At 44.8% G+C, this 12,167-nt stretch overlaps 1 protein-coding gene across 5 annotated transcripts in view; it reads right to left on the bottom strand.

The window, feature by feature from the left end:
* LOC139673294 (USP6 N-terminal-like protein) overlaps positions 1–12,167 on the bottom strand; it is an 81,642-nt gene that overhangs the window by 33,322 nt on the left and 36,153 nt on the right. The window contains exon 1 of one of the 5 annotated variants that reach the window (XM_071558712.1): positions 11,826–11,898. The exons of 3 other annotated variants lie outside the window; for them this stretch is intronic. The gene's annotated coding sequence lies outside the window, so the exon portion shown is untranslated. Of the gene's footprint in view, positions 1–7,645; positions 7,699–11,825; positions 11,899–12,167 lie in introns of those variants that run through there. One more of the 5 variants, XM_071558713.1, reaches the window with a different exon arrangement.

Raw genomic sequence — 12,167 nt, 5'->3', positions numbered from 1 at the left:
TATAAAAACCCAAAGTTTTAGTTCTCACATTTGGAGAAGCAATGCACTGGCTCATAAGTGTGAAATCAAGACATCACCCCAAAGCATGATGCTCTGTTTGAAGCCAGCAAGCACCGGGAGAGGAAGCGCAGCTCACTTTCATCATGAGCAGTCACTTCAATAACACCACCTTTTCTCCAATCCCCCACACAAGCACCTATGAATGGAGCTATCCCCATATTCCTGGGCTGTCCTATGCCCAATTTCCCTGCTGTCACCCCTCCAGCACCTGGACACAACTCAGAGACCCCAAAGTGTAGAAGACTTTGCACCCTTTTAGAGGTGACCAGCTTTATAAACAAATAACCCATAACACAGATTACATTTTATATGAGTTACCACTGGGTAGATTATAATGTGGCTTACACACATTATAATGCAAAATACACACATTTCTCCCTATTCTCCCAATTTGAACCAAGTTTTTACAGTACAACGGCAAGCCGTGGTCACAATGATAATAATACTTTTCCACTAGGCTATGGCAATATCTAGAAACCCAAATATATTGCCCAAACTTTTGAGATACAGAAGTAACTAAAAAACCATGTCAGACTGCAATTACATTCTATCCAACCACCTCAACACCAGTGTGACGGCAGCACTGACAGTAAATAAAACCTCAAACCTCTCCCCACCATCCTTCTTCCTGTGCTCCCAGTACTTACGTCTCGCTCTCATTTTCACACACGTTTTTGGTGCTCTGCCTTGGTGCTCAGGGTGAGATCCTCTGCCCAAGGATGGAGATGGGAGGAGAAAAGCAAGAGGGCTGATACAGAGATTTTCTCTCCTCCCTGCTTAACTCCGTAAGCCCAGCCTTGGTGTTTCTGTACAGCTCAGCTGTTGCAATGTCAGAAGATGCAGCTTTAGACTAAGCTAAACCCTCTGAGCAGAGCAGTGAGTCTATAAGCAATTCTTTGTCAGCTTCTATTTTTAGACCTCACTAGGAATAAAAGAGCAACCAAACATTTTTTAAGCTCTCTATAACATGAACTCATCTTCTAAAGACAACAATAGCAAAAACCCCAACAAACAGAAGACTGCATAAAAATCCCAAGATGCATGAATTATTTTTTTAAAGCATCATTACATAAATGATTTTTCATTTAAAACAAAAGAAGTACACTGAAGAATGCAAAAGCCCACATGCTGCTTTGGAAATTCAAGATTAATTTTCTCTCTGCATTCCCTCTTTCTTCCACTGCAGTGTCTATAAAAAGGCCAAAAAAAAAGCCAGAGGGGAAACAAAAAAAAATCCTTTTTTTTTTTTCGGGTGTTGCACTGACCTGGAAAGGAACTATATAAACACAGTGCTTAGGAACAAGCTTATTCTGTTTGCTTAAGACTGCAAGAGCAGTTTACTTCTCTTTAACTATAAGCTAAATGATGCTACAAGAATGGTCATTCTCCACTGGGACATGCATTCCTCTTAAAATACTGCATTTTGTTCTTTTTTTTTGTAAATGTAGCAACACCATGGGACACACTATTCTTCCTTTTTACCAACCCCACTGTCATTCTTGCCCACACCTATACTCTGCAATTTTGGGTAAGCTAAAGGCTGGCTCCTTTTGCATCTTCTTTTGCTATTTAAAACTTTTCCAAGTGTTGGCTTGGCAGGCACCATCAGCTAGAGGCCACCCACACCTAACACGGTCCTGAAGCAGCAGGGTGAGGATACACATCCTGTGGAGCTAACGATGGTACCTAGCCAAAACCCAAAGAACTAAGATGCAAACATAAACTGTGATGGTCCTGGCAGCCTGTGGTCTCTTTGGCACAGACAAGCAGGACCTTTTTTAAAATACACAGAAATAACAAATGTACCATTATATAAAGTCACTGAGGCAGCCGATGAAATAAAGGAGTAGGAAATCAAAAATCCACTAACAACAAGATGCAGCTTGTCACAGAAAAACTTGTCCAAAATAACTATTGAGGGGAATGACTTACAAGTCATATATATCTAAGCTGGGTTAAACTGAGACCTGTACTGATCATGTGGGTCTTGCACTGCTTGCCAGAGCCCCTTTCTGCAACCCAATTTCAGGAGGTCAGGCAGCTTCAGCCTTTAGCCTGACCCAGACTAATGCCCAGCCCAAAGGAAAATACGTATTTTAATTACATTCTCTGAGTACCACCCTCATTCCTTCAATCCTTCCTATGAGCTTAACCAGCTCACATTGCCTCCAAATACAGACCCTTGCGGTAAATCATTTGTATTTGGCAGCCTTTGCAAAGGACACTCCCTGACCATTTTCCTGGCACTTGCGTTACCTTCCAACATCATCTCTGGATAGTAATGTGTGAACTTTTGTTAACTTCTTCTCTTCTACCAAAGCCCCGTGCAAGCAAATCCAGCAATGGAAAACTTCAGGGAAATAAGTATTTGATCCAGCACTGGAAAGTACTGAGAAAATGTCTCACAAAACTTTTTTACAGCCTTGAACTATATGCAAGACAGCATTAGGATACACAGCTTTTCTAAGGATATGAAAGTAATCCTTCTGATTACAATATAATCTTTCCCTTCCCTATTGCTTGTTGATAACCTCTACAATCACTCCTACCTAAGAGACACATGGATTTTTGCCCTTTTTCTTTTGTGTATAAAACCAACATTTTATAAACAAGAAAACGTAATCATAGAAATATGGGTTGGAAGGGACTTCACGGATCATCTCGTTCCAACCCTCCTGTCATGGGCAGGGATGACATTCACTAGACCAGATTGCTCAGGACCCCATCCAACCTGGCTTTGAACACTTCCAGGCATGGGGTATCCAGAACTTCTCCAAGCAACCTGTTGCAGTGTCTCACCTCACCACCTCCTGAGCAAAGAATTTCTTTCTAACATTTAACCTCTCCTCTTTTAGTTTGAAATCATTCTCCCTTGTCCTATCACTGTCTATGAAAAAAGTCACTCTCTCTCCTTTTTATGAGCTCCCTTTAAGTACTGGAAGGTGCTCTAAGGTCTCCCTAGGACCTGCTCTTGTCCATGCTCAACAACCCCACCTCTCTCAGCCTGTCATCATAAGAGAGGTGTTCCAGCTCTTTGGTCACCTTGGTGCCCCTCCTACTCTAACAGGTCCACATCTTTCTTACACTGAAGACCTCAGACCTGGACACAGTACTCCAGGTGGGGCCCCACCAGAGCAGAGTAGAGAGGGAGAATCCCCTCCCTTGACCTCCTGCCCACACTGCTACTGATGCAGCCCAGGATGCAGTTGGCCTTCTGGTCTTCAAGCACACATTGCTGGCCCATATCCAGCTTTTCATTCACCACTACACTCAAATCTTTCTCTGCAGGGCTGCTCTCAAGGAGTTCTTCTCCCAGTCTGTGCCCTTGTCTGTGATTGCCCTGACCAGGGGCAGAACTTTGTAGTTGGACTCGTTGAGCTTCATGAGGATCTTGTGGGTCCACTTCTCAAGTTTGTCCACATCCCTCCAGATGGCACCCATATTTCTGCTGTGGCAAGTGCACCACTCTGCTTTGTGCCACCTGCTAACTCACTGATGGTGCACTCGATCCCGCTGTCTGACTGTGTAATTGGTGAAGATACTGAGGAGCATTGGTCCCAAGACAGAGCCCTGAGGGACACCACTTGTTACTGGCCTTCACATAGACACAGAACCATTGACGACAATGCCCTGGTTACATCCAGCCAGCCCATTTCTTATCTGCCCAACAATCCACCCTTCGAATCCATATCTCTCCAATTTAAACACATAAGGATGTCACATGAGATTGTGTCAAAGGCCTTAAAGAACTCTAGGACGATACATTAGTTGGTCTTCCCTTGTCAACCGTTGCTGTCACTCCACCACAGAAGGCCACCAACCAGGTTGGTCACACACAGTGTGCCCACAGAGAAGCCATGCTGGCTGTCTCAGATCACCTCCTTGTCTTGTATGTGCCTTAACATTGTTTCCATGAGGATCTGTTCATGATCTTTCCAGCCACAGAGGTGAGGGTCAATGGTCTGCAGTTCCCAAGGTCCTCCTTTCTACCCTTAAAAATAAGAGCGATGTTTCCCTTTTCTCCAAGGACTTTCCTTGACCACCATGCCTTTTCAAATATGATGGATGGTGGCTTGCCAATCACATCAGCCAGTTCCCTATGGATCCTCATAAGGAGATGAGATGCATCTCATCACACCCCACAGTCTTGGGCCTATTCAATTTCATCAGGTGGTCTCAAACCTGCTCTTTGCTTAGAGTAGGAAGGATTTCACTCCCTCAATCCCCATGTAGAGGTTCAGGGACTTGAGAGAAGTGGGAAGCCTGAATGCCAGTGAAGACTGAGGCAAAGGAATTCTTGAGTTCCTCAGCCTCCTCCATATCTGTTGTTACCAGTTCTCCCTTCTTGTAATTGCTGTCTTCCCCTTGAGGAAACTGTCCACACAAGAAGTCCTTCCCTCTTCTCTAAGTGGAGAACATGTTTATAAAATCGACCCAGAGGTGAAAACTTAAGGCAGAGGTAATATATCAGTTTATGAAACAGCAATGGTCACGTAGGACATCCTGTTAAAAGCAGCTTGCCAGCTTAGAAGTCAATACAAAAATAACGCAAGGATTCTTGGGTTCTTTTAATAGTGTTGAAATCAACACCTCTGTCATTTGGTCAGGGCTCCAAAATACATCTTAAAATTCACAGTGTATTTGGCTGTTACCACTTTACTGTGGATGATGTAAAACTAGACCTGACGCTGGGGTTGAAAGATAGACACACAACTTCCCATCCAGGGAAAATTAAGTGGTATCGATGTTTTGAAGAAAGACGTATTATTGCCGTAACAGTTTCTCTATGTAAGTTATAAGTGCAATGAATTGATGCTCAGGGGAGTGGTGGAAACCCCGCCAGAAGGGTTGGGGCTGGATGCTGGTAAGATTGAAGTGTGGAAGAAAGTGGAAATCTCCCAGTCACTGGCAAAACCCTAATGCTGGTAGCAGGCAGCTGGTGAGGTGTCATACCAGGCAGTGACAAGGGGCAAGCAGCATCAGCTCCTCACCATCAACAGCAGCCAAACCAGCGCTCCTGAAACTGCAGCCTGACTCACCCCTTGCCAACCACAATCCCATGCAAGCGTGGCACACGTCTCCCTGTGACTGCAGTTGGGAATGCCCCAACCCAGAGCAATGCCTTGCAGATCCCCTGTGCAGTCCCACATTCCCCCCAGAGACCTGACAACAGTTTTTTACTTGCAAGCACACCCTCAGCACTTGGGAAGTTTCCTAATTAGCTAAACACCACTCTGCAGGCTTGGCATGGATTGCTGACATCACCATGCTGCCATCCTACAGGCTTTACCACAATCGTAGTGCTTTCCCCCAACTCATGGCAGCGAGGCCAAGCCCCAAGCATGCACCCCTCCATCCGGGAGATGGCAGAACGCTGCCACAGTTCATGGCATGTACCAGCATGTGACAGTGGATACCACTGACATCCCCAGGACACCTCAAATCAGTGCGAATGAGACATTCAGGTTTGCTAAATCAGTGTCTTCCTCACCCCTGATTTGATTACCACCTGCAGTGTTGTGTTCATTGTGGGGAGCATGACTCCAGCTTTGTTTGCGAGGAGATCACTACACACATCATATGGCTCAATACTCATTTAATCCCACGAGGGACTCAAGGGTGGAAGAGTAGCAATGAACGGCCTGAGCCAGCCCCATGCTTGGAGATCAGCTCCATGTAGTGCATGGAGAACCCCCAGGAAAGTCCAATGCAACCTGAATCTGCAGATGCCTGCCACCATGGACCCGGGACCCAAGGGGATGCACAACTGGGGGAGCCAGGTGCACTGGCAAACATCAAACCAGATGCCATCATTGCATTTCTAGACTTTCAGAGGCATTTAGCACCTCTGATCAAACACAGCTCAGAAAACAGTGCAATAACTTCAGAAAAACCCATGCTCAGAACCACAGTGGATCTACTACCTACATTTACCGTTCCGCGTGTCCTCAGCATTTCTGATGTAAATAATGGTCAGCAACAGAAGTGGGACAAAGGCAAGTCAAAGGTAATACAGTAGGCTCTAGTCTATTAATGGAAATGTTTGAGAAGGGTTTTTCCAGTGAAAGCTGGAGCTTGCTTGGGGACAGTGACAGTACACTCAGAAGAACTAAAAAACTCACAAAACCTCTTCTTGGATGAGATAAAAAGCAGACGGAGAATTCCAGTACATGACAGCTTGTGGCAGTGATATAAAGACAAGCATTTGGTACAATAGACCACCATGTAAGGCTGTCCAGAAAAGTTGAGGAGATGCTGCTGTCTCCAGGAAACAAACAAACACAACTCAAGTGTCACCTGCATTTCAAGATGCAGTCTTAGCTGAAGACATGCTCAGCTAAAATAAAAAAAAACCCAAAACTATTTTGAAATTGACAGATGCATTTATCTTTAAAATGTTTTAACATTCACCCAACAAAGCAACAACTAGACAGTTCACTTAAAACAGTTCACTTATAAACACAAAATTTCAGTTAACTGCTAGAAAAAGCATTTGCAAGCAGGATGATGATTTCCTCAGCAGCTTGGGAAATGAATCTTCCTGTTCCAAAATCAAAATGTGAGAGAGCTGAATGCATCCTATTAAAAGACAGCTGAACTCTACCCTGTGCAAAAAAGCGTGGAAAAGTGAAGTTGCCAATAAGTAATCATTTCAGGGCAGTGGAGAGCCTTTGGATAGGGAAAGGCACCTTTTTTTCTTAACATAAGAAGTGGGTCCAACACAAAAATATGATCCCTGCTTGAGCAGGAACATGCCTGCAGGCCTTCAGGTAAGACATCAAAATGGAATAGCAATTGCAGGGGAGCTTTCTGCATTGTTTTTTTACAAAACATCACATCCTTCAGTAGGAAGAATCTTTCCAGAGAACAGAGATCAGAGTTGGTTCACTCTTTACCATCAATGTCAGCTGAGCAGAGATGGGCATCTGTGAGTCCTCCCTTTAATTTAAAGCACAGTTGCTTCAGTCTTATCCTGAGTACAAACCAAAGAGTTCATTTTCCCAGTTCCCACATATGCCTAGACCTGGATTCCCATCTTGGCTCACTAGTCAGAGACCTTCCTTTAGCATTTGCCTCACACAGGTGCACAACTACAGCAAAACAAAAGCTGTGTCTTTCCCACCCACTCTAAACAGCCTCTCCCTATGGATATCTTCCCTCCTAAGACCCACTAGATGAGTATGTGCACTAAATCGCTTTTGCAGCGGTAAAGCCTGTGCTGCACTAGAGCTATTACATGTTTCTCCCACTTCCTTCTATTGACTGCAAACAAAAGCTTGTACTATTGCTCACTGTTATCAGAAAATATCTGCTTTTCCAGATTGTTTCTGCTGTCCTTGTTTCAGAAAGGTTATCAGTAGAGTAACAGGCTCACTGTCAACAACAAGCAGCAGGGGGTAATTTGAGACAGAGGCCCTTTTGAGCCCACCCAGGAAACCCAGCCCAGACCCAGGCATAGCCTGCTCCTGCCCTTCCCATCCCTGCTGGGGTCTGCACACTCCAGCATCCTTCATCAAGTCATGCAGAGGAGACAATGTTTCAGCAGCATAGCTTGAAGAGACAGGGCCAATTCTGCACCACTGACCTTGCTTCAAGTGGCTGCCCCTGTTTTTCAGCTGCAAACCATCTCCAGAAGATACTCTGTCCACTCTTGAGTATCTGCTGTATTATACTACAAGTACGATAGTCTGCGTAACTGCTCTTCTCACCCCACACGGCACTTCCTTCCTGCCAGATCCCTTATCACCCACCGTGTTTCATACCCAAATCACCCAGATGAAGCTTCCACTCTTGCTCATGCTGTTGCTTTATTCAGCAACCAAAGAAAACACTCTCACACCAGGCACTAAGCCCATGGCATTTCTGCTAATGAATGATAAGGAATTGAATACAGGTGTCACATGAAAACAGGGTACCAAGTTTACAGTTCCCAAAAAAGCAGTACTTAGTCACTTTTTATTTTTAATTTAATCTTTCTTTAAGCAGCCAGGGTATCAAGTGTCAGATACTAAAACTACGAAGGGCACCAAAAGTCTAAGTATCATTCAGGATATGAAACGTTCAACTACTGCAACCCAAGCTGATACCTTGCAGACTCCTGACTGAAATCTGCCCATGAGAGCTGTGCTAAACCCAAACAGCTTCATACACAGGCAAGGGTTCCCTGCAATGGAAGCATTGTCCAGATAACCACTGTATGCCCCAAAATCGATACAAGGGGAAATGTAGTCACAGAGAACAGGCAGGTCCTGCAGGAGTCCAGCACCAGCCCTGCACTACTGCCTGATGAAAGCTCACAGGAGGTTTCATTTGGAAAAGTCAGGTCTTAACTCTGGCCATCACTTTGGCATAAGGCCCTCTCGAAGACAGATTTCAATAGGAGCTTCAAAATAAGTAAGTAATGTCTTGGTCCAAGAATAAGAGGTGGAGGGGAGAGGAAAAGACTGCTTTGGGAAGTTTCTAACGCTGAATGATCCATAAGCTCTTTCAAGCAAAATCCCCTTTTACTGTGGCAAGTCCTGCCCAGCCCCAGAGCAGTGAGGGGCTTGCAAGCATCCCCTTGGCCCTGCAGCCCAGTCTCCCCAGCCACAGGCTGCAGGATGTGGGCTTGGTTTTTGGGGAGCAGCAACTTTTTTTTTTTCTGACTCAATGCTGGACCAGTGACCACATGCAGTGTCAACACCTTGAGTAGGCAGGCTGGGCTGTTATTTCTGACAGTGCCTTTAGTCATTAAAAAGGCATCACAGCATGAAAGAATTTGCTGGAAAGCAAAACAGACTCAGCTCAGGGAATGCTTCCTTCATTTCGCTTACTGGCAATTAGCAGAAACCACTAATCACTGACCTGGGTTCTTAAAAAAAATACATAGAAACAAGCAAACAACAACTTAAACAGTCCTCCTTGTCCCTTCCCCAGGCTCAGCCTCAGCCAGACACCCCTCCAGCCCTGCCATCAGCTTCAACTTCCTTGATGCCCACTGTGATGGAGCAGTGCACCACAGGTGCAGCACAGACACCTTCTGCCTGTCTTTACTCCTGCTGCTGCCTTCACCTGGCATGTGCTTATTAATTACACTCAGCTTAACTGCCTTCCTCCCACAATGTCATCAGAGGCAAGCTCAGGGGAAACACCTAACTGTGCTGCTCACTTTGGAAAAGCCAGATCATCTCCACAGGTCACTACCAAGAGATAGACTGCAGCAGTGATCCAACCTGAAAACTCTCCTCCTCTCCTGCTTTTCATACCACCTCTCTGAGCTTTTTCATGGTCCCTTTGATGCACACAAAAGCCCAAGACCAGCTTCTTGGACCCTCAGGATTTGTGCTGGCTTTTCAGTCCATCGACAACCAGTGAGAAGCCCAGTACACTGTGGTCTGATGACCCTCAGGTTTCACATGGGAATTTACTGGCTGTCTTACCTCAGAGACAACATTTGTAGGTAAATTTAAACTGCCATTCCTTACACCTGCCCTTCCATGGGATTCCTGGACTACAGCATCTCTATTACCACATCATCCCTCTGTGCAAGCTTTCCTCTTTCAACTAGAAAAGCTTGTCCAAGTTCACTTTTTTGATCCCATTTGCAACCGCGTTTAGGAAGCTGGCAGTGGCAAACTCACAGCTGCTCACAGGACAGACAAAAAGCTGAAGCACAAGCCACCCCTCTGACCCAGGAAAGGTCCCTCACAACAAGCATCAAAGATTGCACTCTCTCAGGCACCAAAATCCAAGAGAAAACAGAATTCAATAGTTCTCCTGCCTGTAGACTGCTCCTCCCTCTTCTCCTCCTGCATCTTTGAAAAATCCTCTGGAACTACAAAAACTCTAAGGAAAGTATTAAAGAAATGTATTATTAGCAGAAGGTCACAAAACAACAACTTGAGAATAGCTGCAGCTAAAAATACACAATCCCCACACTCCTTCTTTAGAGAAAACATTATCAGATGTCGCTTCCCAGTGGTAAAAACATGTTTGTTTGTTTTTTAATTAAGGTTATATTTTGAACATTGAATTTTTTTTTTGCCAGGGAACACAACAAAGCGACCTCAGGAAAAGACCTTGTTTGCTCCCTCGAAGATCCCACTTTTTTGTGTCACTTAATGGCAAGACCCTGTCAGAAACTGGTACCTACAAATCTCTATTTTCTTCTAGCACCACCTAACTTTGCAAAATAACTTTCTAAAGAGAACAAAGTATTTTGCCACCCATACCAAGCTGCAAAGGATTTGTGCTATATGGAGTTATTTTTACTTTTTAGTATTTCAGAGTATCGAGATGGTGAATGTTGGAAGGAGAAAACACCAACAAGTAGAGCAGAAGTGCAGAGCAAGTACCAGTGCAGGGAAACTAAACAGCCTCTCATCTGGCCCAAACCCTAGGCAGGACTGGAAAAATGGATAGACTGAAGTGGTTAGTGTGCTGTTGAAAACCTCCCAGCTCCAAAGGGCAATAGCCATGATGTACAGCAACTTTATGGCTTCCTTCAACAGCAGGGTGGGCAGAACTAACGAATTCAATTAAATGCCCCCCCCCCCCCCCCCCTCAGCAGAGACATTTGTACCTTTTCATTGATCGCATAAATACCCAGGAATTACCACAGGCAGGTAAAGAGAATGCCTGTGATAATAATTTAACAACCTGAGCACGTACAAGGGGGAGCCTAGCACACCACAGCATGCTTTCTCCTCCAAAGACATAGACAAAATCCAGGAATAATTTCTCCAGAAGGTCCAGAAACCTTGTCCAAGTTACGCTCAGTACTTTGCAACCCTTAAGAAATATGTACCTTTTCCCTATTCAGAAACAGTCAAAACAATACTTTTTTAAGAAATCACACACAAAATAATTTTGATGGTTCATTACTTCAGTGGCCAACTCTTGCTGTGCTGCCCCAACCCAGATGTCTCCTTCCCTCCACCATAAAGACAGCAGTACATTTCATACAACTCCACTCTCACTTCTTTATGCCTGTGCATGAAGGCATTTATACCTATAGTTCACCTGCCTCCCTGTCAAAGTTATTTCAAACTGGCCTGATGCAAAGTTTAGTAGCATCGGAAAGATTGTGTGTGCAAACCTTCTGCTTCCCTGAGAAGCCGGGGGGACCCAAAAGCACTCCAAAAGACTAACCTGAAAATGATGAGCAGGAAGACAACCAGACCACCACAGCCGTACCATACCACTAAAAAGTTTGCTAAAGGAGATGCACCAGTGTGCTGGGGGGCCTCCTCCCCAGAGGAGAATGGAGTAATTTTGAAGGACAGCCACCAAGCAGAACCACAGGGGCGCAGTGGGAAAGAGCCAGAGCTCAGCTTCACAGCCACCACCTCCCTCCGTCGGCTCAGCCTCGTGGAACTTGGAAGACATGTCCACACGATGTCATTACTGGGTTGGTGTCTAAATAAAGGAAACTTTTTATAGAATTTCTCATTGACAAATTTATTCCAGTAACCCCCCCGATAGCCAAGATGTCAAGCAGAAGGGAAGGAAAAGGGAAAACAATAACCACAGCCTTGCTGGGGCCTGGGCAGGTGGGTGGCGTCTCAGGAAAGAAACCTAAACAAAGCCAAATTTACTTCCTAATAGCTGCTTGTTGGACAAAAAGCACGGGTAAGGGCAGCGTGCAATGTAAGGGAAGTGTGCTTTTATACCATCTGTCACAAGGACACCCAGTCTATTTCTGCACCAGGTAGGAGAGAGAAAGATGAAGGCAAGGAGGATAGAGAGAAAAAAATCGTTGCTTAAAGAGAGTAAATAAAACGTACTTCCATGTCAGAGGGGTTTTCCAGCTTCATATTATTTATGTGGCAATTACTGTTATTCCTAAAAGCAAACTGGGGTTTCTGCATATTCAGAAGGCTCTTGGTTGCAAACACATTAAGCTCAAATCATCAGCAAACATAATTTGCTGGAAGTTCCAAAAAACAAACAAAGAAACCAACCGAACAGCAACAAAAAAACCCTAAAAAAGGAAAGCAAAGGTCGAGATCACGTGTGTCTGTATGTCATCCTCTTCTTCGTAACTCTTCACCACTTCCACAGCACTACAGAGCAGTTCCTCTTCCTCCTTCTGTTCCTCGGTGTGCATCTTCAGCCGGGCATCCACA

This window comes from Pithys albifrons, chromosome 6, assembly GCF_047495875.1.
Source record: "Pithys albifrons albifrons isolate INPA30051 chromosome 6, PitAlb_v1, whole genome shotgun sequence".
NCBI classification, from domain to species: domain Eukaryota; kingdom Metazoa; phylum Chordata; class Aves; order Passeriformes; family Thamnophilidae; genus Pithys; species Pithys albifrons.
This window is presented reverse-complemented; position numbering and strand designations above follow the sequence as displayed.